Source organism: Dipodomys merriami, unplaced genomic scaffold, assembly GCF_024711535.1.
Source record: "Dipodomys merriami isolate MVZ:Mamm:240054 unplaced genomic scaffold, mDipMer1.0.p SCAF_2, whole genome shotgun sequence".
Taxonomy (NCBI): Eukaryota; Metazoa; Chordata; class Mammalia; order Rodentia; family Heteromyidae; genus Dipodomys; species Dipodomys merriami.
The window spans coordinates 84,407,155-84,434,697 of NW_027203381.1; the positions used below are offsets into that span (position 1 = coordinate 84,407,155).

The 27,543-nt window shown below is 35.7% G+C and overlaps 1 long non-coding RNA gene across 1 annotated transcript in view; it reads left to right on the top strand.

The window, feature by feature from the left end:
* The window catches only part of LOC138831686 (uncharacterized), a 32,208-nt gene extending 5,089 nt beyond the window's left edge, over positions 1-27,119 (top strand). Inside the window, exons 2-3 of the long non-coding RNA XR_011373430.1 lie at positions 24,639-24,752; positions 26,110-27,119. This is a non-coding gene — a long non-coding RNA (uncharacterized lncRNA). The remainder of the gene's footprint in view (positions 1-24,638; positions 24,753-26,109) is intronic.
* Positions 27,120-27,543: the final 424 nt, after the last annotated feature.

The window sequence follows — 27,543 nt, forward strand, 5'->3', positions numbered from 1 at the left end:
TCAGTATTTGCCATGTAATTTTATGCCTATCATGTCTCTACTGTATTTAGAATACTTTAAGAATTTGCCATTGAAGTTTACATTACACTAAACAGCAAAGTCTTCCATTTAAGATAGATTTTGAAACAAGATAGATGACTCTTCCATGGACACGTGTCTATGAAGTCTTCCCGTTGAGGGTGAGGCCACATTTGGTCCTGTTAGACTCATCACTGCTCTACACAGACTTGGTTGAATGGGCTGTCTGGCCAAGGATAGGATGCATTCCATTGTGGACTGTTCTTAAGGTGGCTGGTGTGTCTCAGACCCCTTTGTCAGCTATAGTCAACATAATACCAGTTCAGAGTTAGTAGGGAAAGGCTGATAACTGTAACCTGTCTGTGTAATATTTTTACAATAAAAAATGTACCAAAAATTCCTGAGAGGTTACATAAAGGAATATTTAGAGAAAACATAAATTTATTTTTCCAAGATGCATGGACTATATTATATTTGATCTAATGGCTAGTAAGTCTTCATCTATTCCTGAGGAAGTTTGAAAGAAGTAATAGAATAAAACAATAAGAAATTACCTGATAAATAGACACCTTTAAAAATGTTTGTTGCTTTTATTCAACAATTTATATGTAATATAATTTATGTTTAATCATACCCAAGTAGTAGTTGTCCCATAGGAATTACTCTAATGAATACATAAGCATCTCTTGTATTGAGCCTATTAATTGCTTATATGCAAATGATTTTATGTACTTGAACAGTTTGACTTAAGAAGGATAAACATTATCTCTATAATCTTGTATATGATATTCAATTGCTTAGCAAGCCTTTCTGATGAACTATATAAATGCAAACTTCATAATCAACTGAATACAAATTACCTTGAGTTGGGAAAAACATTCATGAGGTTTTAGGATCTTGAGTTTTAGATCTTTCTACCACTTTATCCAATAATCAGACGGTAATATACTGTGAGTTGGTATGAATGGCTTACATTTTTACATGATTCTTAGTTTTAATTTTTCTCTATTAGAATGAAGGTGTAGTTAATTTTAAAACCAGGAGTTGCATTAGCATTTTGATTAGAATCAAGCAGACAACTTAATTTACCTGTATGGTGACAGCACCATCATTCTTCTCTTGGAATTGATGTGAGTAGATCTTCTGGTACCTTTGTTGCTCAAAGGCAGCATGGATGAGAGTCTTTGTGGATATCAGGGTCTCATCTATTTGATTCAAATGTGAAAAAGTAGAAACCCAGTATTTCATTGTTGGAAGGTCTTTTGAGAGCTGATGCACCAGTCATAATTTCCAGAAAATCTTTTGTTTGTAAAGTTGTCTTAGTGAAGTAAGTGAAGTGGTCTCAGTGCAGAGCAAAGGCCAACATTCACATGGATTCTTCGCCATCATAGCCACAAACACATTGCGAACCAGATTAAAAAATAATTAACTATTAGGGCCACACAAAAACAGATCCTTGTCCCTGAAAAACAGAGCTTTGATTTTGACTGGAGTCACTGAATGATACAGAAAATACAGAATGAAAGAAGTCTCTTCTGAAGTTATCCCCCACAACTTCAAGAATCTGTCTTAAACTCCCCTAATCACAATCCTGCTTTCTGAGTGTTCTTTTACAAAGATATGTCTTTCTGAGTCTTAGGTATGAGAAAAATTTCTTTCCTTTTTCTTTTTTTGACAAGACTGTACCATTATAAGGAAGTTAATAAATGACATGTTTCTTCAAGTGTTTACTGCACAATAGTAGTTAAACAACTACTTTTTGAAGTCGGTCTTGCAACTTTTTAAAGCAAATTAAAGAAATTCTGGATATATTTGCTTGTTTATTGCAAAGTATTTGTAACCTATTAGCTACATTGAAAAGTGCTGGGAATGAAATGATGAGCAAAATATCATCTTAGCTGACTATCTTGCTGTCCTTTCTGGCCTAGTAAGGATAATGGATACTAATCACCACACAAGTAGCTAATAGTGAAATGACATAATTATAATGGACAAAAGTATAGGTTGTTAGTGGTAGGTTGTTTTTAAGAGTCTCTTATCTAGTTCTGGAGGATTTGGGGGCTGGAGTGCTTTTGCCAGAAGAAGAGGACGTCTATAGCAATGAAGAAATGAAAGAGCATGCTCAGAGGATTTGACAAAATTGTAAATATGATGTTTGAAGAAGTAACTATTAGATGAAGTACAAGCAAACACAGTTAAGTGGAGAGGTAACTTAAGGACAGAAGGAGGCAAGGATCGGTGGTTTTATTAAATACCATGTTTGACGCATAGTGATCTGATTAAAATTCTTCAAGTATCAATTCTCCACTTTGCATATAGTATGGAGATTAGAGTAGAGGGAGGGGCCATGGATTGAACTGTGTCTACCTAAATATTTATGTACTGAAGCCCAGAGTTCCAATGAGACTAAATGTAGGGCACAAGGCATATAAACTGGTCATAAAAGTTAAGAATAGGTATGTAGCTCAATGGTAGAGTTCCGGTCTAGCCTGTCAAGACCCCAGCATGAGTTAAATAAAGTCACTGAATTGGAAAGGGTTGCATCATTAAATGAGGGGAATAGACACGAGTGCCCAGTCTGTCATTCTCTCTTTCTCTCTCTCTCTCTCTATCCTAACACATACCGAGAATAGGCCATATGAAGGCATGCCATATGTGGTTATTTGCTAACTAGGAAGAAAGGCTTTCATTAAAACCAAATGTGCCAAAGGCCTTGATCATGTACTAATTTTGTAGAAATGTGAGTTAATTCCTATCATTTGCCACCCCATCATCCCTCTCTTCCCTGTGTTCCTGAGCCACAGTCTTCCATACTTTAAGCTTTCATTTAGCTGGAATAATAGGCCTGGGCCACCCCATCTAGCTTTTCTCTGTAGAAGTGGAGGTTTGTGGACTTTTCTGCCTGGGATGGTGTGAAACTGGGATCCTCCTGATTTTAGGATTATGAGATAGGCATCACTTGGGCCCAGTAGCCTTTTGAAGCAGTCTTTCAAAGTTTTCTACCTTGGCTGGCCTCAAACTGTGTCCTTCCTATCTCTTCCTACCGAGTAGCTAGGATAAGAGAATGAATCAATATCTCTTGGCTTACTTTTTTTTTTTTTTTAATAAGAGGCTTCTTGTCCATTTTTACTGACATTACTTGGAACCTTGTTTGTCGTTATTATGGTAGTGGATTAAGCACAGTTGCTCTGCCCTTGTTTGTGGCCTTTTAGATGTTAGTGGTTCAGATTCTGAATGAAAGTAAATTACTTTTCACTTTTGGTTATTCAGTTACCAATTGGTGCTTGAGTTTCAAAGTGTCATTACACTTTGGAGGGATAATTATTTTTAGTGTCAAATTTGGAACTTAAGAGTCCTTCAAATACTCCCCAAAGTAAATTACTTGCTATTCATACTTTCGAGTGTCCCTTCCCTGTCACCTGACATTGTCTACATGATATTCAGCAGCAGAATTATTGCTAGCACAGTGAAGATGTTGAGCTCAATTTGCCAATTGCTACAAGGCAGAAAAGAGAAATTATGAGTCACAGTTTTACGTTATTAAATATTCATAGAAATAAGGTCCAACCTGTGTTACAATAAAATGTTAATAAGACTTTTAAGAAGGCAATTAAAGAAATATGTTTACTGCGGGAATAACTGAATTCAAATCTATTACTCCTCAATTTAGCAAAAAAAAAATCTTTCTTACTGTAAGCATAAGACAACCAGATCCTTGCTTTTCTGCAGGAAATCTTTTCACTGCTATGAAATTTCCACAGGGGTAGTTTTAGGATTTCAGCATTTCCCAGTGGCAAACTGAAACAAATTGGAGGCATATTTAATATGGGCTTGTGTTTTTCTATAATAGCATATTTTTAATAATATTAAAAACCACCTTTATTTAGGTTTGTCTCAAATGCAAATAAGATTATTTTCTTGTTTTCACTTTTAGAAATTACCACTAGTTAGATGAAAGGTTTTCAATTCACCATGTTAGGTTTGGAGGACAATGCATCTTGATCAATGGCACCCCTTCCATCATTTTCCCCAGTCTATCTCAATCCACTTGTTCCTTTATACTAAAGACAAACTGCGTTCCAAAAGGTCCATCTCCTGCCAGTTTACATAGGACATCTCCTGCCAAGGGAGCCTGCTGGCCTATGAACTCCGCCCCCTAAGTTTCACTGGTGGCATCCAGGAACCTGACTTTGCTGGCTAGAATAATGTAGAGCTGTTTTTCTGAAATGTCAGGAGATATGAACAGTCACAACCTATGCATCTTCTGACATTCCTACATTGCTTGACAGGATATCTGAACTCTTACTTGGCTGTTTACATTCTAGGAAGAAGGGAAATTATCTGTGCTGTGTCTGTAATTTTAGCTTGCTGAAGCCGAATTCTGGAAACAACAAGCGCTTTTTGTTACCATTTCTGTTGTGATAGCCTCTTGTGTGACTGGAAATGCTCTTCATCCACCAGAAGCTATGTTAGAGTTCTGTTGGTCCTAAAGGAAAAGGGGAAGGCCTGGGCTTGAGATTAAAAGGTTTTATACTCTGGATGTTGCTCTAATGTGTTCTGAGTTTATCAAATTAAGTCTCTATTTGTTACCATATTCTTTTTATAAATTACACACAGATGGAAAGCAGATACTGTCTTCTCAGTCTAGTGCATACAATTGCTGGGACTGAATTCTGGTTTTGGTCACACTGTGCATATTCATGGCTGTTGATCTTGCTGGTGACTGTACCAGCTGGGAAGATGATTCCAACATTACCATCTCTATATGACTTCCTCATGATTAAAAAATAGTGTGGGAATGTAATGCTGTGGAGAACTGCCTTTAGATTTCATTGATACATTTGCCACACAGTTATGCAAATCTAGGACTTCAAACATATCACTTAATGCTAATGTTCATCAGCTTGGTGAGAAATTTTAGCTTACTAGATGGACTGAAAGCATAGGCAGAATTTTATATGTGTGGGAATTATGGCATTGGTGGTATACCAATTAATAGGCTGGTCTTTAATGAGAAAAACAAAGTAGACTTATTTTTCTATGCTGAAGAAAGGGGATTAACATCTCCCCATTCATTCCTAAGGCTTATTCAAGAGGAAGAAGCCATGTGCTTGGGTGAGAAATACATGTAAAAGGGTTGTAGTTTTGCCTATCCCCATGATATGAAGCACCAATTTTCTGGGATAAACTATAAGTTCGGAGAAAATAGAATTTCCTGGCGTGTCAATTTTGGACATCTTGTGAGTGTCCAGCAGAGAAGGCTGTGAATTGCTTCTGTCAGTGTGACTGGCATCAGCTCTTGAAAGTGTTGACAAGCTTGTAATTCTTTGTACTGACTTTCAAACAAATTATTGACATTATTATGCATTAACTTTCATGGTCCTGCAACAACAAAATTAATGATTGGACATTTTCAAATAAAGCCTCGTACTTAAAAATTATACCTCAAAAGACCTATATTTATTGTCATTCAGTGGGCATTAAATTGTGTCCAGCTTTGCAGTGGATTTCAGTTAAGTTTTAAAATGGAAGTGATCTTCTGGAATGCCCACATACTGGTTTGGGCTAACATTGTGGTAACAATTAATCCTGTTGGAAAAATTGCTTAGGACTTATGCTTTTGCTCCATGGCTGATGAATTTCCAGTCAGGTTGCAAATAGTATTGACCACATTGTTCCTATGCTGAAGCTAGTTGTGTTTCTAAATGCAGCAAAACTGTATGTATTCTAATAAAGCTTGATTTATCCTACCACACAATCTGAGGTCTCAGATATGAACACATATTGATTATACTGTTCAATACTGATTTTCATCTTTTGGTTAAAAACTTATTTAGTGTACTAAAATGTTCTGGCTTAAGTTACAATTAACCCTTTGCTTCCTCTGTGTATTTTTTAAGCACATAATATTGTTACATAATGTAATTTTAATCTCTTCCTTTTTCATTGAAACCAATATTATTTATTAAGCACATTTAGGGCCTCTAAATCTGGTTATATTGCTAGGATGACTAGCCATGGCAAAATAAAATGTGTTTTCATGTGCAAAATTCCTAACATTCATTTCCTTAAAATATTTTTGGAAACGTGAATTAGCTATTTCTTAACAAAAACATCTGAGTCACCCTTTTACAAACTTGAATGGGCTTTGTATGAATCGAGGCTCCAACAACATCAGAACTATTTAATGATTGCCTCATGTTCAATTTAATCCAAGCACATGAGGAATTCATGGTAGAAAGTTGAGTAGTTTGAGAAGTTTACCTATCTAGCAGAGAAGACAAGTACATACGTATTTAGAATATGAATTCAGTTCCGTGGGAATATTATGTATGTAGTTGAGAGTCACAGTAAGCAGATAGCATCTGATCTGAGTTATCACAGGTGGAACTCTCCAGAAGTAGGCATTTAATTAGCTTTAAGTGAAAATATGTGAGGCAGAGGAAAGGCTAGGGGATGAAATTCTAGGCCTGTATTATAGTGTAATTCAGGCCAATAATAGCGTATTATGAATTTGGAGAGTAGTCAAGTTGAATGGTCTGGGCTAAAAGGGAGAAGAAGAGGGGAAGGAAGTGAAGATGTAAACTGCTACATTGCCATGCAATATTTTCTGGTAGTCTAAAATATTAAAGAAATTCTAAAATACTTTTGCCTTAGTTTTACAAAGATCAAATAAGACATACAAAGTTCCTCCTACTTCATCTTAGAGACAGTTTCCCATATACTGATCCTAGGCGATGTGGGGATTTGAGGATCGAGGGACTGTCAGCGTTACCGGTTGCTCTGAGTTATGGGATGAAAATTTAGACTGGGTATAGTTTAGGGACCAGTTGCTCCATATTTTGGCTTCTTGTATTGTGCTCTAGGTAATATTTGTCATATGTCACCTTTGTAATGATTGATATTTATAATTTGTGTCTTCTCTTTTCCTTTATCATTATTTTTTCATTTTTAAATGTTTTTATTGTAAAAATACTGTACAGAGGGGTTACAGTTACATGAGCAAGGTAATGAGTACATTTCCTCCTCCTTTGTTTTTCCGCTACCATCTTTTCCTTCCCACCTCAACTACACTCCCCCCTCACTCCTAAATTGTAAAGTTCGTTTTTCAACATAGTGTCTTGTACATTTCATTGTTACAATGGGTCAACCTGAATCCCTATTTAAACATTTTGTTTTTTTACCTTCCTTCCTTTAACATTATTAATCTTAAAGTATGTTTTTATTTTGACAATATATTCTTTTTCTTCTACTTTATTGTTTTTCTCTCTTAACTCTATTATTTTCTTTCCTTTAGTTCTGTCTTTGTTGATGAGTGGAGGCTTGCAGTCACTAACTTGAAATATTCATTTTCTAATTTGAGTTTAAGGTTATAACTTTCCCTATAATTTAGGACTGATATATTGGCATCACACACATTTTGATATGTTTCTATTAAGATCAGAATGCTGTAAGTTTTTCTTTTAATATCTTTTGTGATCGTTAACTTGTTTATAGTTATGTCATTCAATTTCAAAATATTTGGGAAAAATTAAATATCTCTTTATTGTTGCTTTCCAATTTAATTCCATTGTGATAAGAGAATGAATTTTATATACATTTTACTCTCAAGTTTATTGGGACTTAATTTGTTGTCTAATATAAGGCTTACTTTGGTAAATAGGCCATTTGCACTTGAGAAAAATAGGTATTTTTATAATTGTAGATTAATCTATTTCTCTTGAAAGTTATGTCAAAGTCTGTTCTTGTTTATTTTTTTATTATTTTTTTTGGTGGGTCGTGGGTCTTGAACTCTGGGCCTGGGCACTGTGCCTCAGCTCTTACGCTCAAGGCTAGCGCTCTACCACTTGAGCCACAGCACCACTTCCGGTTCTGTCTGCTTATGTGATGCTAAGGGATCGAACCAAGGGCCTCATGCATACAAGGCAAGCACTCTAACACTGGCCACCTTCCCAGCCCTCAAAGTCTGTTTTATATGTCCAAGTTTTGGAGACGTGAAAGTTTAGGGTTTTTAAGTCTTCTTGATAACATGGTCCATTTATCATTAGGAAGTGACCTTTACCTCACAAAGTTCTGTGCTTGGAAATCTACTTTGTATGTAACAATAGGTCCATTTCTGCTTTCTTTTGAATAGTGTTAGAATAAAATCTGTTTTCCAATCTTTTCCATTTAAATTGTTTATTTTTTACTTCTAAGATTGGCACTCCATAGTTGGTCTTGTGGTTTTATTCAAACTTACAAAGTATTTTTTTGCATTATAGTGCTTAGATTATTTATATTTTAATATAGAATTCACTCTCACAGTTTTCTATATGTATAGTCTTCTATTAAACTTGGAGTCTTAAGTAGTTGTTAACTTGCTGTCTTTCCGTTTCTTTAAGTTGGTGTCCTTAAGTAATGGTTTCAATTCGACATATCAGTTGGTGATGATAACGCATCTTGACAAATGTTACCTCTTTCATAATTCTGCCCCATTTCTCCCTAATTGATTCTCCTATTTCTCTTATAAACTCTATTCTGAGATTCTGAGATTCTGCCTTAAAACTATATTCAGAATTTGTCTACATCTCATTTCTTTCAGTGATGACTCCTGAGCAATGATTTCTAGCTTGGATTAATTCAGTCTCTACTTGCTACTTAACTTTGCCTCCTGCCTTTTCCTCTTTTCCTTTTGGTGTGTTCTGAAGACAGAAGCTCCAGTGACACCTTGAAACTGTAAATCAGATCACAGCACACCGTTCAAAGCCCTGCAATCGTTTCCTATTCCACTCAGAACAAAAGCTAACACCTTTCCAATATGTCGGAGCCTCCAAATAATCTGTCCCCTCATCTTAAACTCTCTGTCCACATCATCTGTTATTATCCTTACTTTTCCTATTTCATCTCTGCTGGTCTCACACTTATTTCTTGGACATTTCATGCCCTTTCTCCCACAGAGAGGCTTTACAGTGACATTTTATTTTTCTGGCAACATTTTTCCTCTCTGATAGCTTCACAGCAACTTTTGTAATCGACTCACAGGACATATATGAATTATTATCATTCCAGTCTCAGGAATGATGAGTGAAGTATGGCTACATATGTCACTGATATGTATGCCTTGAAATAAGACATTTGAAGATAGTGTCCACAATTGTTTTCCATAGAAATGTAGATAGTATTTTCTCCTCCCTTATTATCGTACTGTTGCAAGGATAGAAAAGTACAGATGGGAAATTTCTTTGAGATAGTATTTTACCCTTTTATGTGGGAAATATTTTGTTCTCCTCTAACAGTTCTGCTCTCTTCTTCTCATATCCATTTCTATAAGAAAAGACTACTCACTGAATCATATTTGACAAACAGATAGACTCATGCATTAAATTCAGGCTATATAAACTTTTCTTTTGATCATTGGGCAAATATGAACTCAGGTTACTTCTCTGTATTTACAGTCTCTTATATTGTTTTTAACATTACCTTTGTGATATAGCAAGGTGACCCTTGAGCTAGAGTCCATTCTAGAAGCTTGGTTAACTCTTTTGATTATATGGTTTTTTTAAAGATTTTTTTTTTTTTTGTCATTCATGGGGCTTGAACTCAATGTCTGGAGGCTGTACCTGAGCTTTTCTGCTCAAAGCTAGCATTCTGCTACTTTGAGACAGAGTACAATTTCCAGTTTTCTTGAAGTTAAGTGGAGATAAGGGACTCAAGGACTTTTCTGCCTGAGGTGGCTTTGAACTGTGATCCTTAGATCTCATCTTCCTGAGTAACAAGGATTCCAGGTGTGAGCTACTAGCCCCAGCTGATTTTATGTTTTTATTGAGCATACCGGTGTAAGTTAGTCCTAATAAGTGGAACTAGAAATTACTTTGTTGTTGGAAGGATATTTGGAAACATTTATTTTCCTTCATATGAATATGCCTTTTAGAGAGAATATGCACTAACATAGATGTACAAATCATGGCATGCTTACATCTTCCCTACTATTATCTGGGTATAGAAAATAATTTCCTGATGAAGAGAATGAAGAATTTGTCCCCATCCTAGTCCTGTGTGATTCAGGTTAATGGTGGAGGGCAGAGATGTTATTATTTTAATATTTTGAATGTTCAAAAAACAACAACAACAGTGGAAGACACAATATGTTGTTACTGGTCTTTACAGATGCCACACCCACAGCATTGAAGGAGGCAATGTGGAAGAATGTTAAGAATATAGGACTTATGTTCAAACTCTGGGTTCAAATTTGAGATATGCTAATTATTGGCTGTTTGACTCAGTTTCCTTAACTGTGCTATCATGAAAAAGGAGATAAGAATGAAATATTTGTTACTGATGTTTTGAGACTTAAATAAGTTAGTATATTTTAAATGCTTAGCATGGACTCTTAACACATAGTAGACAATTAAAAAATTTAGTTACCATTATTACTATTGATTTTTAACAAAACTATAATTTCTTTCTTATTTGTAACCTTCTTTTTTGTTGGTCCTGAGGCTTGAACTTTGGGCCTGGGTGCTGTCTCTCAGCTCTTCAACTCAAGGTAAGCACTCTACCACTTGAGCCACAGTGCCACTTCTGGTTTTCTGAGTGGTTTTTTGGAGATAAGTGTTTCACAGACTTTCCTGCCCTGGCTGGTTTGAACCTCAATCCTTAGATCTCAGCCTCCTAAGTAGCTGGAATTACAGGTGTGAGCCACCATGTCTGGCTTTATTTGTAACTCTTGTACGTCTGATTGCTAGGGATACCTTGGAAAGAATGGGTGATCAGCAGGACAAGAATTAGGATTTTCTGGGTAGCTAGAAGTGATTTTAGTTGAGTTACTTATAACTCCATTGATAAAAGAACTAGGTAGTTTAACTTAATTAGTAACCAGAAGACTATGGGAAATTGTTATATCCCAGATATATATATTTATCTGGAATAAATGAAAAGCAAATCCTAGAACTCTCTCTCTCTCTCTCTCTCTCTCTCTCTCTCTCTCTCTCTCTCTCTCTCTCTCTCTCTCTGCTAATGCAAAAGTAGCTGTGACACAAAAGTGAGAGATTAGCCAAAGCTCCTGGCTAGGTATTGACAGATCAAGATTAGAAACTACCTGTTTTCATGGAATCTCAGTCCATTACTTTTAAAATGGTTTCTACTGCTCCTTGAAATGTTTTTGTATTACTTTAAAACCACAACCTTTCTCAAGAGAACTGGGGAAAAATCCTTTTACTTGCAAAGTTACTGGAGCTGAGAAATCAAAAGACAGCACTGAGACACTGAGTGTTGTATGTAATCAAATTCTACATTAGATGCTAGAAATCAGCTTGAGACAGTTCTGCCAAATAAAGTATGCATTGAAAGAATAGCACAAGTTCCTGTCTCATGGCTTTGTATATGTGTATATCAATCTTTACTGATTTAATCCTGACTTCTTGGATGATTCAGAATCATAAGAAATCATGGGAAGATTTAGCCAAAGCATAGAGTTCATTTGATTAGAGCACTGAGAAATGGAATCTTTTTGCAGGATTTTCTCATATAGATCTTTTGAACATTGATTTAATTTTTAATAAAATGTCATAGAAAAATATAACAGGCTTACTTATAATTAAATATGTATATATTATAACAAACTTTTTTTAATTTGAAGAAATGTTAGCAATTTGGCCTAATCCTTAATGCTACAGTGCTTATTTTCCAAATTGGCAGGATTCAAATGATTAACAAAATCATTTTGTCCTTGTCTTATAAAATGCTATGATAAAACCATTTAAATTAGAAATCTGGCAAATGAATTGTTTTTGGCATCAAATACTGAAAATTCCAGCCTGGTTTCAAAAGGCCTTGAAGCATCAGTGTGTTAAATTACATTTTAATAGGATTTAATTTCAAAATAGAAGTGCCTATGCAATTTTCTCTTTTTTTCCTATGCTATTTTTATGTTTAATGCTATGACATAAACTGTTTGAGAAGACGGGCTATTATTTAGTCACTGAAACAACACTTCATGGGTGCCTGTTCTTGTCAAGTCTGTGTATGAAGGAGATATAAAGACAAGTAGATCTCAAATTCTTCCCTTTGTCAAGGTAGCCAGATAGTGAAGAATATAAATTAATCCAAAATTGTATGATTATACAACAGTGAAGGTTGAAGGCTAAGGTTGCTATAAGAGCATAAAGTACATTCCAAAGACAAGAAACCTTGCCTACAGCACTATGCATATGTTTGCTGAACTAACTATTCTCCATTTTCTTTTGGAGTGGTTATCTTAAGTACTTGAAGCTAATACATAGAAGGCAAGGGTAAGCTCATGATATTGGGAACTTGGTTTCCTAAGATCTTCCTGATCTCCACTGACTTTGTGCTCTCCAAAAAGTTGATAGGCTTTTGTGTACTCTTCTTCACTTACATAATTGTGGATAAATATTACACCTAATTTTGTAGGGCTTAGTGAAAATTAAGTGAATGTCTTCATCTAGAACATTTAAGGCAGTGTCTGTCATAAAAAGCCTCATTAAGTGATAACCACTTTTAAAATTATAGCATAAACACATAATACGATTTTTGGTCCACATTTTTTTTTTTGGGTGACAGTACTGTGCTTTGAATTCAGGAGGATTTTATACTTCCTAAACTGTTTCTCTGCTACTTCTACCATGTGTCCTGGCTGGTTTTTTGCTGGTTATCTTGTAGATGGAGTCCAGTGAACTTGTCTGCCTAAACTGGCCTTAACCATGATCCTTCAGCTCTCAGCCTCCTGTGCAGTAAGATTATAGGCGAAGCCATGAGCTCCTGACATTGGCTCAACATTGTTCATATTCTTAATAAACAAAAACTAAATGCCTTGAAGCCTCCCTGCTTCACTTTCCTGGCCAGTCATAAGAGTCTAATGATTATACAGAATTTGACTTACTTAGAATGAGTGAGACTTAATTCAGTACTTGGTATGGAGAGGACTGGGTTGCATTGTTATAAATTTTTCATGACAAATCATAGGATAATGAGTTGGAAAGGAGCAGATGTGTATTTTAAACACAGGGGTCATTGAATGTATTTCGGATGACCCTTTGGGGAGCAGCCTACCTAGGAAAGGGTCTGCCTCCTCCCTTGAAGTGAATTTTGATTAAGACCTTAGTTTAAAGTTCAAGTCATATAGTATAGTCTTATTATGATTAACGAAGAGAAAGGGTTTTTACATTTTTTTTCTGTTTTGCAAATTCATATATAGGAAATAACAGCTATTTTCATGCAATAGACTTCAGTAGAGTTTAAGGTTATAGGAAAAGAAAATAAGGGGGAGTGTGGTTGCTGAGAGTGGAAAACCTCTTTGTGAGGTAGATTAGTCCATGAGAGTGTTACATGCTTTACCATTCTGTAGAATTTCAATTAATCCATTATGAGCAACTTGATTTCTCTGCATCTAGTTTCTTCATCTGCAAAACAGACATGCTATCTCTGACTCCCAATAGAGGACATGATTAGCTTCTGTAAAGTGTTAGATCTTTATGTTGTCTTGGGACTTTCAAAGGACAGCCTTGTGTCATATGTAAGAAACAAGGCTCTGGGAGAGTATGGAGAAATTACAACCTCCTGTGTTCCCTCCTTCACCATTCCCTATGTGCTTCTGTATCAGCAATCTGGTCTCTCTAAATCCTGTGGAATACGTAATAAATTTATCTTCTTTTTCTTTTGGTTGAATGTTTTCATTCCAGGAAATACAAGAGAAACAGTGATTTTATTTTTGCTAGCACTGCATTTCTCATAGTAAGTTTTAAAGATAAATTTTAAATTACTGAATGAGATCTGCAATGAGGAGGATAAAGAGAAGGTAAAAAAGTGAGAGAAACAAATTGGTGCAAATTGAGAGGGGAGAGGAAACTTGATTATCTCTGAATTGCAGGCTTCCCTGTTGCAGACAAAAGGTATTGACTGATGGATGCTTTGCAGAAGTCGGAGGCAAGCCAGACATTAGCTTCCTTCCTGTTTGATACAGAAACACCACCTAAGTATGAGAAATGCTAATTGCTCATAACATTTTAATTGTTCATTTTTTGATTTATCGAGTTGTTCTTCACAACACACCAAAATCATTTTGGGGAAAAGTTGAAATGTTAATGTTTACCTCTTAAATTTTTTTATGAGATTTTTCTTCCAAGATTTTTTCTTCTTAGTAATAAATACTTGGTATTTGTACCTGGCCTCACTCCAAAGAGATCAAAGCCCTGATCTGAAACTCTCAGACACCAGGGACCAGATCCAAGCTCTTCAGAACTCTCCTCAGCTCTTAGAGAAATTCTGCCACTGGCAGTGGGCGTGGGGGAAACTGTGTCTTTTATGTACCACCAGCTTCTTGAAGTTCTTCCCAGTTATTGATTGGTATGGCAAATGTATTAAATTCTGAATGCTCACAGCCTTTCTGGTCCTCTATGTTAATTTTTTCAGTTTTTGTTTTACATTTCATTTAAAATCTGTTTTATTATGGGAAGAATTATGTTTTTAAAAACATGTCTTTATGGAAGTGCCAGTTGAAACAACTAAGTAACCTCTTAAGGACTACTTTACAAAGAGAAGAGAAGGGTTACTTGATGGTGAATGGTGCACGAATGTGTTGTAGAGAATTCTTCAATGCAGGGCATTTTCTAACCACTTATAATCTAGTTGGTTTTTTGTGAATGCAGTGCACAATTCCCTATGCTTGCTCCAGGGCCCTACATTTGCTAGGCAAGGCAAGTACTCTACCACTGAATCAGTCCCTTATGCCTTTTTGTTTTAGTTTATTTTTCAGATAGAGTCTCCTGCTTTTTGCCTGGGCTGGCCTTGGAATGTGATCCTCTTATATAGCTAGGATGTCAGGCTTGATACTGTACCTAGCTTCTTCTTTGAAACAAGGTCTCACTAACACTTTTTTTGTGTGGAGTGAGCTGGCTTCAAACTGCAATTCTTATGTAATTTGCCTTCTAAGTAGATTAGATTGCTTGCCATTCACTTTTAATGTTCCCTGTTTTTGCACCTACTCTGAACTCTTATTTTTATTTATTTTTTGTTGTTGTTCTTTTCAGAAGTTATCTCCTCTGAGAAGTTTTTCCAGACCTAACCAAAGGCTCCATTTGTCAGCATTTCATTTAATCTAAATGTTTTCTCAAGTCTAGTAGAATTTATGGATGGTATTTTAACTATTTGTATACAGATTGATCTCTTTCGTCATGTTGTGAACTCTTTGAAGAGAGATATTTATTCTTTTGTTTAAAAAACCTTTATTATTGAACACAGTGCTGGACACATGAAACGTATTTGTAAAGGTTTGTATAACAAATGTTTTTTGGTTAATTTTTACAAATTACCAAAAAATCCAGCAAGACCTAGTGTACTGTGTGCATGGATGGTAATATCATAATGGAACACTTTCATATTACAAATGTTGTGAACTGAAAAAAAGTGTGTTAATATATGTACTTCATAATGGGAACTAAAAGCAATCAAAAACTATTAAAGCTTTAGAATAAGCTGGGCACCAGTGGTTCACACCTGTAATCCTAGCTACTGTGGTTCAAAGCGAGCCTAGGTAGGAAAGTCCATGAGACTCTTATCTCCAGTTAAACATCACAGACCCAGAAGTGGAGCTGTGGCTTAAAGTGGTAGAGTACTAGCTCTGAGCAAAAAAAAAAAAAAAAAAAAAGGAAGTTGAAGAACAGCACCTGAGCTCAAGCCCAATGACTGACCCCCCTCCCCCCAAACACAAAGCTTTAGAATAAACTTCCTTCCATTTCTACCTTGTCTGCCTCATGTCAAGGCCACAACATCTCATGAGCCAAAGTATCACTGAAGATGTTTTGAAAATAATTAAGAGCAATTTCCACACTAAATTTAGAGCACTTGAGAAAAAGCAAGAAAATAAAAATACAAAAAAAAAATCAACTAGGAAATAATTATGAAACATAGTAATTTTCTAAAGTGAATTTGTATTGATAAAGTAAGAAACTATAAGGTTTTAAACAGAAAGAAAGTACATGCTTATGAAAGGCCACAAGTTGTTTTAATTTCTAGAAACTTTTACAGATATATTAAATGTACTTCTTTGCAATATCACTCCTGAAGCAATGCAGTCATTTGTTTGCTCTTGTGTGCTAACTTCAGCTCTTCATTTCATATCTTGTTTTGTGTGTTTGAACTTTATAGTGCATGGTTCAATCTTTTAGAGAATGTGAACACAATTTTCCTATTCTTTCTCATTCTGCTGAACCTTGAGGCAGTTTCTTAATAAGATAGTTTGGAGAATTGTTATAGACAACAGAGAAAGCAAGTTGTAATAAAGAGAAAGGGTTCAAGCTTCTTTCTTCCCTGCAACCCCAGTCTATTCTATGAAGATTGAAATGCTCTATTTTGAGCCCATACATTTCATAATGGACTATAAAACAACACAGACTTTCTAAGGTAGCATGACCTTCATAAAGAAATCAACCCGTGTAATTTATGGATTCTTAAAATGGCAAATCTGGAATCAAGAACCTTAAAAATATTCCCATCTGTTAATTTTATTCCTGAGACCCTCTCCATCACAGTACATCTATCTGATGGAATACAAAATAAAAATTAAGTTATTAGAAGACATTCCTGAAGCCATTGGAGATTGGCTACACTATAGCATTCAATGAAGAAACACAAAAATTCTTAATCTGGAATATAAAACCTGATATTAATATGTTAGCAAAAAATAAACACATAGATAAATATACACTTTAGAATTAAGATAAAGAAATAAAAAAAATTAGAACAACAATATGCTTTTATATATGGTCTCATTATATTCTAATGAGTAAATGTTGCTCAAAAGGGTTTCTGAAAGAGGCCATGTCAGAGCGTAAACATGCTCTATGAAGCTACTTTTCAGAGTAGATTCAGTATGAGATACATCTTTGTTATAAATAATACCTGTTGCATCCTGAAAGACAAGTAGCTGTCATTGTTTATCACGGAATGTGCACTAGGATGCCTTGGGAGGAGTCAAATGTTTAAAAACAACCTTGTCTGGGGCTCATCTATGTTCTATTCGATAAGTATATCTGGAAATGTGGATGTGGAATCATATATATATATATATGTACACACACACACACACACACACACACACACACACACACACATATGCCAATTTTTTCCAGGTAGACCAGAGACCCATCAATTCCTATCCTACATTCTTTTGGTTTGAAATAGAACTCTGTAACTTAAAAAAACCATAGTGGGGATGAATACAGAGGAAACATTTACTATTTGGTAGAAAGAACAGATACACTGTTCAGAGCCCTCTAAACAGAGAAAAAAACCCCATTGAAATTGCTTTAAGTACATTTGTCTGTTACAATATTTACACAATAAGGTATATATGTTGTTAATTTATTTTTAAATTTTTTTTTACAAATTTTTGTTGGTTGTGGGGCTTGAACTCTGGGCCTGGGTGCTGTCCCTGCACTCTTCAGCTCAAGGCGAGTGCTCTACTGCTTGAGCCACAGCGCCACTTCCAGTTTTTCTAGTGGTTTAATGGAGATACAAGTCTCATGGACTTTCCTGCCTGGGCTGGCTTTGAACCGAGATCCTCAGATCTCAGCCTCTTGAATAGCTAGGATTACAGGCATGAGCCACCTGTGCCCAGCTCTTGTTAATTTCTTAAACACTCTAAGGAAGGATTAAAAGAAAAGGAATAAGCAGACCTAATTTTTGTTGAGATTATAACTGAGAAATGTATCTATTATAAAGTCTCATTCAATCTAATTGAATCAACACTTCTATTTATCTTCAGAACAACAAAAACTGCTCAGAAAATCTGAATTCCTATCCCCTACTATTTAATATGGTATAATTTCTAGTACTTTATTCTTATCAATTTTTTATATAACACAAATTTTTGGAGTGAATGATTGGTTCCCAAATTTGACAATTTATTTGCTCACAGTGATTTCTTTCAGCCCAGTTTTACATTTTAATTTATTTATTAAACATTCAGTAGTTCACTCAGTGATACTCTGAGAAATTCTATTGGACACTGATTATATTTAATTGTTTTTAATTACCTTAACTCTAAAGCCTGAAAAACAAAACATGAGCCTAAGTCTACTTAAAATATGTTGTTATAAATAAAATAAGTTTTATGTAAGCTTTTTGTTAATATACACCAATGCACAAATATCTGTGGAAAATGCACAAACAAAAGCAAGAAAGAATTAATGCATGTTGCTACAAAAAAGGAGACATGTTGCATCAAAAAAGGTGACATCAATAAAGGAAAAGAGAGAAAAGAGACATAGATAAAAGTAATGAATAAATGCATGAAGAAAAATATATCTAGACATACATGTTCATGTGTATCTATATACATAGGCATATAGTTGTGTATACAATTCTTTAGGGGGTGAAGAGAGCAAGAATATGTTCATTGCAGAAAAATATACACTGAACATAAGAACACTTGATTTTTTATAAAAATTAGCAACTGATTTTAGAGGACACATAGAATATAATCCAATAGGGGACATATGTCATTTGAGCCAAAGGACATGTGGTAATGACAGAAAATTAGCAAAGAAACTTTGGATTTAATCTATCTGCTGGATCAAATGGACCTAACAGACCTCTCCAGAACATTCCATCCAATAAGTGCAGGCTACACATTCTTCTCCACCAAGCAAGGAACATTTTCCTGGACAGATTTTTGTGTTCAGTTCCAAAACAATTATTAACCACGTTAAAAAATATCCAAATTCTATCAAACATCTTTTTTGATAAAATGGAATGAAACTTGAAACCAACAACAGGAAGGACTCTGGCAACTATATATGCAAATTAAGCAGCGTGCTTCTGAGCAACAAATGGATCATGGAACAAATCAATGATGTTGACAATTGAACCTGGAGAATTTTAGGTTAGTCTACTTCTCCAATTTCTTGAAATAAGTATGTTATTTGTGTTTACATGATGAGCAAATGTATTAGAGGCTTAAAATATTGTTCCATATTAGAATTCTCTTTGGAATCTCTAAACATATAGACACTTTCATTCTCAAGTGGAAGATTCAAGTTTTTCCGCTTTTGGCTAAGTCCTATCTATCTATCTATCTATCTATCTATCTATCTATCTATCTATCTATCTATCTATCTATCTATCTTTCCACCCACAAAAAATTTCTCAAGTTGAGTTTGATCCAACCAAAACTTGACAAGAATAGAAGAATAGTATTGGTGGTCTGAAAATAAACAATATTTCTCTCTTCTTTGTTCTCAGTATTCAGCCTAAGTGTTAGTGAATGTGCAGTCTTATTTGCTGAATGGATGAATTCATTCTTTATTTGCACTGTTTTGTTGGTTGTGAGATGATTTAAGCATTTTATATGTTATCTCAATAAATGATTAGCCATATTAGATAACTGAATTATTTTTCAACTTTGATGATTATAGAAATATGTTTCTTGTCATGTTTGACCTCATTGTAGGATGTGATGCTTTCTGAAATAAAGTTCTTCCTTAGCCGTGTGGACACCATAGTGTTCTAGTTTCTACCTACCTGCTGGCCTCTTAATTAGGATTTAATGTTTTCTTGGTTCTTTTTTTGAAATCCATATCTAATCCTGTTTTAAAACTCATCACTGTTTCTTCAGTTATTTCAGCAAGGATGCAAGAACATTCTTTTTAAAAAATATACTTTTATTGTTATATTAAGGTTTTGTATAGAGGGCTTACTGTTTCTTAAGTCAGGTAATGAGTAAAACAATTCTTTTGACAAAGTAATTCACTAGTAATGAATAGTGTACATATGAACTGTACAAACATGCATGTGTGTGTGCATGCGTTCATGTGTTTGCACATGTGTCTGTATTAATTCCCTTTCAACAGTAAACATTGAGTTTTCCATACTGTGTTACTTGTGGGGAATACAAAGAGACTTATAATCCCACTTCTGCCCTTAAGGAGCTTATAAATCAAGTAAACAATGCTATTGTTATAATTCAGAAAGAATTCAGAGAGCACTGCCTTAAGCTATGAAACACAGCTCTATTTCTCCCTACAGATTTCAAACAAGTTCCTTTACATTTTCTTTTCTGATTTTCTTGGAAATTTGTTTTAAGGACATCGGTGTCTTCAAGTGTCTGTTTGTGAATATGTGACAGGAGTGAAATGGATAAGGGATGAGCAGGAGAGATGAAAGGAAAGGAAGGCTTCCAAGTTCTGCTGCTCATTGCTAAGTCGTTTAGTGTGAATAAGCATACATAGTACTCAAATAAACCATAATACTTTAACTTCCTAAAGGGTTCTTGGAGTTTTACTCAATTTTGGTTTTACATTTCATTTTATTGGTAGACAAACTAGATTGTACTCCATCATCCTTGAACTACCAGATCATGTTTTTCTATTTCTTTTTTTTTTTTTTTTGCCAGTTGTGGGGCTTGAACTCTGGGCCTGGGTACTGACCCTGAGCTCTTACCTCAAGGGTAGCACTCTACCACTTGAGCCACAGCGCCACTTCTAGTTTTTTCTGCTTATGTGGTGCTGAGGAATCGAACCCAGGGCCTCATGCATGCAAGGCAAACACTCTACCACTGAGCCACTTTCCCAGCCCCTGTTTTTTCTATTTCTAATTTTATTCTTATCAATAGTTTTCTGAGTTTGCTGTTCATTAAACAGGAAGGAGAAGTAGGATCCATTTATGTTGGCAAAGAAAAAAAATGTATCAGAGTCTAAATCTCTGCTGCATATATTACTTCCACTTAGCCTCCATGAACCTATTTGGCTGGTAAATACGAATAATTGTAACTCCTGGTAGATTGTATTTTTTCCAGTCCTGTGGCTTGAACTCAGGGCCTGAGCACTGTCCTTGAGCTTCTTTTGTTCAAGGCTAGCACTCTACCACTTGAGCCACAGGGCTACTTCTGGCCTTTTTAGATTATGTAGTATTGAGCAATTGAACCCAGGGTTCATGCTAGGCAAACACTCTACTAGAAGCTACATTCCCAGCTCTACTCCTCGGCTATTATTCTAAATGTTGGTTCATTTTCTCTTTCCTTTGAATTTACTTTTGTCCCAGGAGCTCACTTCTTCCAAATACAGCAATATGTTCCTGACAAGCTACACTTTTCTAAAACTAAGACAATAATCTCAGGTCTGCAGTTTATCTTCACATTGGCATGACCCTGCATTTGGGAAGACAAGCTAACTGCATCTTGTTTTACACTAGATCCATGTGGCTGCACTCTTTTCTCTTACATGATATGAAACCCTAGGAAGCGTATTATTGTGAGCAAAATTTATTAATGAAACTTCAATATACCCTAGATTGATTAATATGCTGAAAATAGCAAAAAACAAACCTAAAAAAAAGAAAACGGTGAGATATTACATGGTATATGCCTAGCTACACAATTTCTAATCTGGTAAGAGTTCAAATGTAACAATTAATGTCACAGCTTACTTCATTCAGAGTAGTCCAAAGCTGATTTGCCTCAGGCAACAATAATCAGGATTCAAAAGATGCTGGAGCAGATGGAGATAGTAAGATTTCTAATTAAACTCTCTTTTGCTGTTGTTGTTGTTGTTGTTGTTGTTATACTTCTATTCATTCACAATTTATTGGATGGACTATAGTTGCCCCATAACTTTTACAACTGGTGTTTTTGTTTAGTACTATTCTATGAATTGGGTTATTTTCTGAGACTCAGAAGGGTCTTGTCTAAATGGAGAATTGCATCTTTAATAAAATAGTTGCAGAATAGATGGCATTCCTTTTGCAGTTCAAATAAGAAGAAAAGGGGAAAAAGCATCTTATATTTACTGAGCACTGAAAATGCCTGGTAGGCATTTTTTGAGTAAAGCTACTCAGGGATATGTTGCTACATTTAACCATCATAACCGTACTGGGCAGAAGAGGTTTTTCTTATTTTTGTTCACTATTTTGTTTATGAGAAAACTGAAACTGTGAGAGTTTGAATCACGAAACAAATGCGAAAAGCAGAAAAGTCTTCCTAGCTACTCATAAAATTCACACTGCCAAAGGAAAACTCGGGGATATTTTATAAATGAGCATGTGGAAATGTTATGAATAAGAGTGGATTTTATTAAAAGGGAAAAGTGCTATACCACATAGTTATGGATATATGAGTCAAACATCTCTTAAAAATCCAAGGGTGTGTAGTGAATAGCACTTAACAAGTGTTTGTGTGGACATCACCCAGCCAGATATGAGCTAGGCACTGATGCGAGAGCAAATCTGTCTCTGTTTCCCTACAGAGAACAAATACAGATATTCAAGAGATTTTCATTTATGTTATTTCACTTTTTTAACTAAGAAAATGAGAAACTATTCTGTTGGGCAAATCTGAGGTGATCAATAAGGCAGAGAGAATTTTGGAAAGCCAAAGAATTTGAGGAAGAAATTGGGAGGAAACACTAATAACTCCTTGACTCTGAAGAGGAGTATGGAATAGATAATGTGAGATATATTCAGAATCTCATTAAGAATAGCAGCTCAAGCAGAACATGATGGCTTATGACAGTAATCCCAACTACTTGTGTGCAGACCAGGAGATTCAGTATTCCAGGCCAACACAGGAAAAAATTAGCAAGACACTCATCTCAACCAATAAGAAGCTCAGTAAAGAGGTTCATGAATGTCATCCTAGCTACACAAGAAGCATAAACAGGAGAACCATGGCCAACCTAGGCATATATGTGAGACTCTATGTGAAAAATAACTAAAGCATGAGGAGTTGAAGGTATGGCTCAAGTGTTAATGTGCATGGTTGGCAAACTCAACACCATGAATTCAAACCTCAGCAACACACACACACACACACACACACACACACACACACACACACACATGTGGGAGGGAGGAGGGATAGGGTTAAATTATCTAGGACTCCCCAGAAAGTGAAAAATAGAATTTCTTTTAATGAGTTATATTTTAATGAATTATTGTTCTGAAACATTTCCTGAGGCCATCCAGCTATCCCTAAGTTACATTTACTAACCAAATACCTCTGTTTTTTCCTTGGGACCACGAACATTTATTTGTTCTTAAAATAGCATTATTAAGAATCAACAACTTTATGTTATAACACCATTTCTCCACATAATTCAAAATACCTCAATAGCAACCTAAAAGTCAGTAGCTCAAGTGTTATATTACGGTCTTTTGTTTCTAAAATTATTTACAGGTTGTTTATGTTTTCAGGATACAATGTAAGATGTAACTCAGGAGTATACATGAAGTGAGGCACAAGTTTAAAATTTATGAATAGTTTAACAAAATTATAGGGAAGGAACCATAAAGGAGAATAGAATTGGGATTAGTGAACATATTGTCAAATATGAAGGAATATTAGAAATTATGACACTATATTCAGCTAATGAATGTCAGAAAGGATCAAGTACCACCAAAATGACCAAAAGGGAAATCAAAGAGAAAGTAAATTAATATTCAGTTTTGGATACTATAAATAGAAGTCTACAGAAGACAGCACTGTCTTAAAGATTAGGCTCTGCAAAAAGAGAATTTTTTGTATTATTTTCTCGTGAGGTATAGCATGGGTAAGGCCTGGAAAACTCTCAGATTTTTTTTCAAGTAAAAATTTAATTCCCATAGGAAATGGCAATATTTTAACTAGCAGACCAGTATATATATTTATGCATATTATATATTATGTTTATTAAATATAAACATCTATATTATATATGATATATATTTATGCTTAAATATATTTAAAGAAACTTCAAATTACTGCTTCCAGGCATAGATGGAACTTATGAAATATCAATGGAGTTTTACATAATAAGAAGCTACTTTCCTTGTGCTGCAGAGTCATATTGAAAGTGAATGTTGAAATCTTGCTCATAGCATGAACCATAAAGTTTCCAAGATGACTAAAATTTTGGTGTTCTCAGGCTCTTAGGGATAACTCCCAACACTTTCAATTGACACAAATTGCCAAAGGTTTGAAGAAAATAATTTATTTTGAAATAAGAATTCATGAGATTTTTACTGCTGTGTGGATAAATAATCTCTAGGCTGCCTAATATGAATGATCTAAAATGAAATAATGACTCCTGGCTACAGGATTTTTTGTTTGTTTGTGTTGGTTGGTCGTGGGACTTGAACTCTGGACCTGTGCCCTGTCCCTCAGCTCTTCAGCTCAAGGCAAATGCTCTACCACTTGAGCCACAGCGCCACTTCCAAGATTGTTTTTAACATTATTTACATGCATCATTTCTAGAAAATCACTTAATTTCTCTGAGCCTTAGAATTCTTTCTAGCAAGATGGTAAGAACTAACTCCCTCAGAGTTGTGATGAATCTTACATATGATCAGACACGTGATTGTAGTACAGGCAGGGACAAATTTTGTGTGCTTCCTGCGTTATTATAGAAAGCTTGTCAGGGAACATCCCTTCCTATTTATACATTTCTTTCACAACTGCTGCCTTGCTCAACAATAGCAGAGTCAAAAGAATATGGCGGCACTGCTGAAAAAGTTTGGTTTGAAGAAATTCATGGAATAAAAACTCCAGGCTCCAGAAGAAAGTATATAAAACAATATCATGCTTTATCAGGATATCTCCCACTTGCTCTGAGTCTATGGTCACAATTGTACCTTTTTTTTTTTTTTTTTGTCAGTCATGGGGCTTGAACTCTGGGCCTGGCCACTGTTCCCGCACTCTTCAGCTCAAGACTAGCACTCCACTGCTTGAGCCACAGTGCCACTTTCGATTTTCTAGTGGTTTATTAGAGGTAAGAGTTTCACAGATATCTTAGCTATGGTATATAATGCTGTGATAAACATAGTTGTGCTGGTAGTTTTAGTATGGTCTTGTTTGTGATCATTTGGGTAAATGGCCACAAGTGGGATTGCTGGGTCATAGGGGAGCTCTATGTGGAGTCTTTTGAGGAACCTCCATACCAACCTACATGCCCCTCAGTAGATGAATGGATCAAGAAAATGTGGTATATATACACAATGGAATTCTATGCCTCCATCAGAAAGAATGACATTGCCCTATTTGTTAGGAAATGGAAAGACTTGGAAAAAATTATATTAAGTGAAGTAAGCCAGGTCCAAAGAAACATAGGTCCCATGGTTTCCCTTGTCGGAAACAAGCAGAATAGGTCAGATAGGATGATGTTACCCTAAGGTAAGGACACAAGTGGTTTTTTCTTTCTTGCTATTGTTTCTAATGTATTTATAAGGTGATTTTTTTTGTTTTGTATGTCCCTCCCGCACAGTATAACCCCTGTTTTCACTGTAATTGATGTTGGTATAATTTGTGGAGGGGAAGGGGAAAAACCAAATTGTTTAAATAGGGATATGGTTGACCCATTGCAACGAGATGTACAAGATGCTATGTCAAAAAATGAACTTTACAACTTTGACAGGGCGGGGAAGGTAGGATGGGAGTGGGGGCATGTAGTCGTGGAGATGTGAGAGGGATGGTAGGGGAAAAACAAAGGAGGAGGCAACAATGCTTGATAAGAAATGTACTCATTACCTTGCTCATGAAATTGTAACCCCTCTGTACGGTATTTTCACAATAAAAAACTTATTATTTTGTATTTTTTTGCAAAAAGAGTCTCACGGAATTTCCTGCCCAGGCTGGTTTTGAACCGCGATCCTCAGATCTCAGCCTCCTGAGTAGCTAGGATTATAGGCATGAGCTTCAGTGCCCGGCCACAATTGTGTTTCCTTAAGATAGGACAATTACTTTTAAATATAGTTTTCTTCTGGGTAGGAGTTATCTTGGCTAATGGGAAATGGTGATTCTTCCAATCAAAGATTTCTCATGGCAGATTATTGGATCGACATCAAGGTTTATCAAGCAGTTTGTTAAGAATTAGACACTTTTTGGCAAAGCCTTCCCTTTCTCCATCCCAGAGTTGGTACAATTAAACTTTGGAATCTAAAATCTGTGGCCCACCTGCTCTTCTGAAGTCATTGCTCTTCTTGACATAGTGTCATCGAGACCAAGAAAAGAGTCTCAGCTTTACTAGGCTTCCCACAGATCCCACAGGTCCTTACACAAACATGAAATCAAACTCCTTTTGTTAGAGACACAGAATTCTGTTGATATTTTTCTCCTTTCCCCTCCCTCAGGTCTACTGCATGTGGATTGATAACCAAGCTGTCACTTGCAGCATGGTGTAATGGAGTGACAGTAAGAATCAGCTGTTGTTGGAAAAGGAAACTTGGGTAGACTTGGTGGAAAGCTGTTGGGTATAAATAATACATTATAAATAAATATAATGTTCCCACAATGCCGTGACTCGGAAGAAATGCTCAACCTCCCGAGCCATAAAAGAAATGCAAATCAAAACAACATTAAGATACCACCTCACCCCAGTTAGAATGACAAAAATCAAGAACTCTAATAGCAACAGATGCTGGAGGGGATGTGGACAGAAGGGAACCTTACTTCATTGTTGGTGGGAGTGTAAACTTGTTCAACCACTTTGGAAAGCAGTATGGAGGTTCCTCAAAAGACTCCACATAGAGCTCTCCTATGACCCAGCAGTCTCACTCTTGGGCATTTACCCAAATGATCACAAACAAGACAGTACTAAAGCTACCAGCAGAACTATGTTTATTGCAGCATTATTTACTATACCTAAGATATGGAACCAACCCAGATGCCCCTCAGTAGATGAATGGATCAAGAAAATGTGGTATATATACACAATGAATTCTATGCCCCCATCATAAAGAATGACATTGCCCCATTTGTTAGGAAATGGAAAGACTTGGAAAAAATTATATTAAGTGAAGTAAGCCAGGCCCAAAGAAACATAGGTCCCATGGTTTCCCTTATTTGCAATAACTCATATATGTCTGAGACAAGCAGAAAAAGTCAGATAAGGTGATGTTAGGAAAATGAACCCTAAGATATGTATTTAAATGTTTTTTTTTCTTTCATGCATTTGTTTCTAACGTGTTTATAAGATTATTTCTTTGTTGCTTTGTATGTCCCTCCCCCACAGTATAAACCCTGCTTTCACTGTATTTGATGTCGGTATAATTTGTGGAGAGGAAGGGGAAAAACAAGTCGTTTAAATAAGGATACAGGTGGACCCATTGCAACAATGAGAAGTACAAGTTGTCATGTTGAAAACGAACTTCACAACTTTGGTGGGGGGGGGAGGATTGGCTGAGGAGGTGGGGGGAGGCTGGGAAGGGATGGGAAGGGGAAACAAAGGAAGAGGCTACAATGCTTGATAAGAAATGTACTCATTATCTTGCCCATGTAATTGTAACCCCTCTGTACAGTATTTTCACAATAAAAAATAAATAAATTAAAAAAAAAATAAACCACCAGAAAATCAGAAGTGGCACTGTGGCTCAAGTGGTAGAGTGCTAGCCTTGAGCTGAAGAGCTGAGTGACAGAGCCCAGGCCCAGAGTTCAAGCTCTATGACTGACCAAAAAGGGGGGGGGCAGGGAATGGCACTATATTTCTAAAGTGCTGTGTTGCATTGTAGCTACCTACAAAATAAAAATATAATAGAAATTAAAAAAAATATAATGGAATTACGACT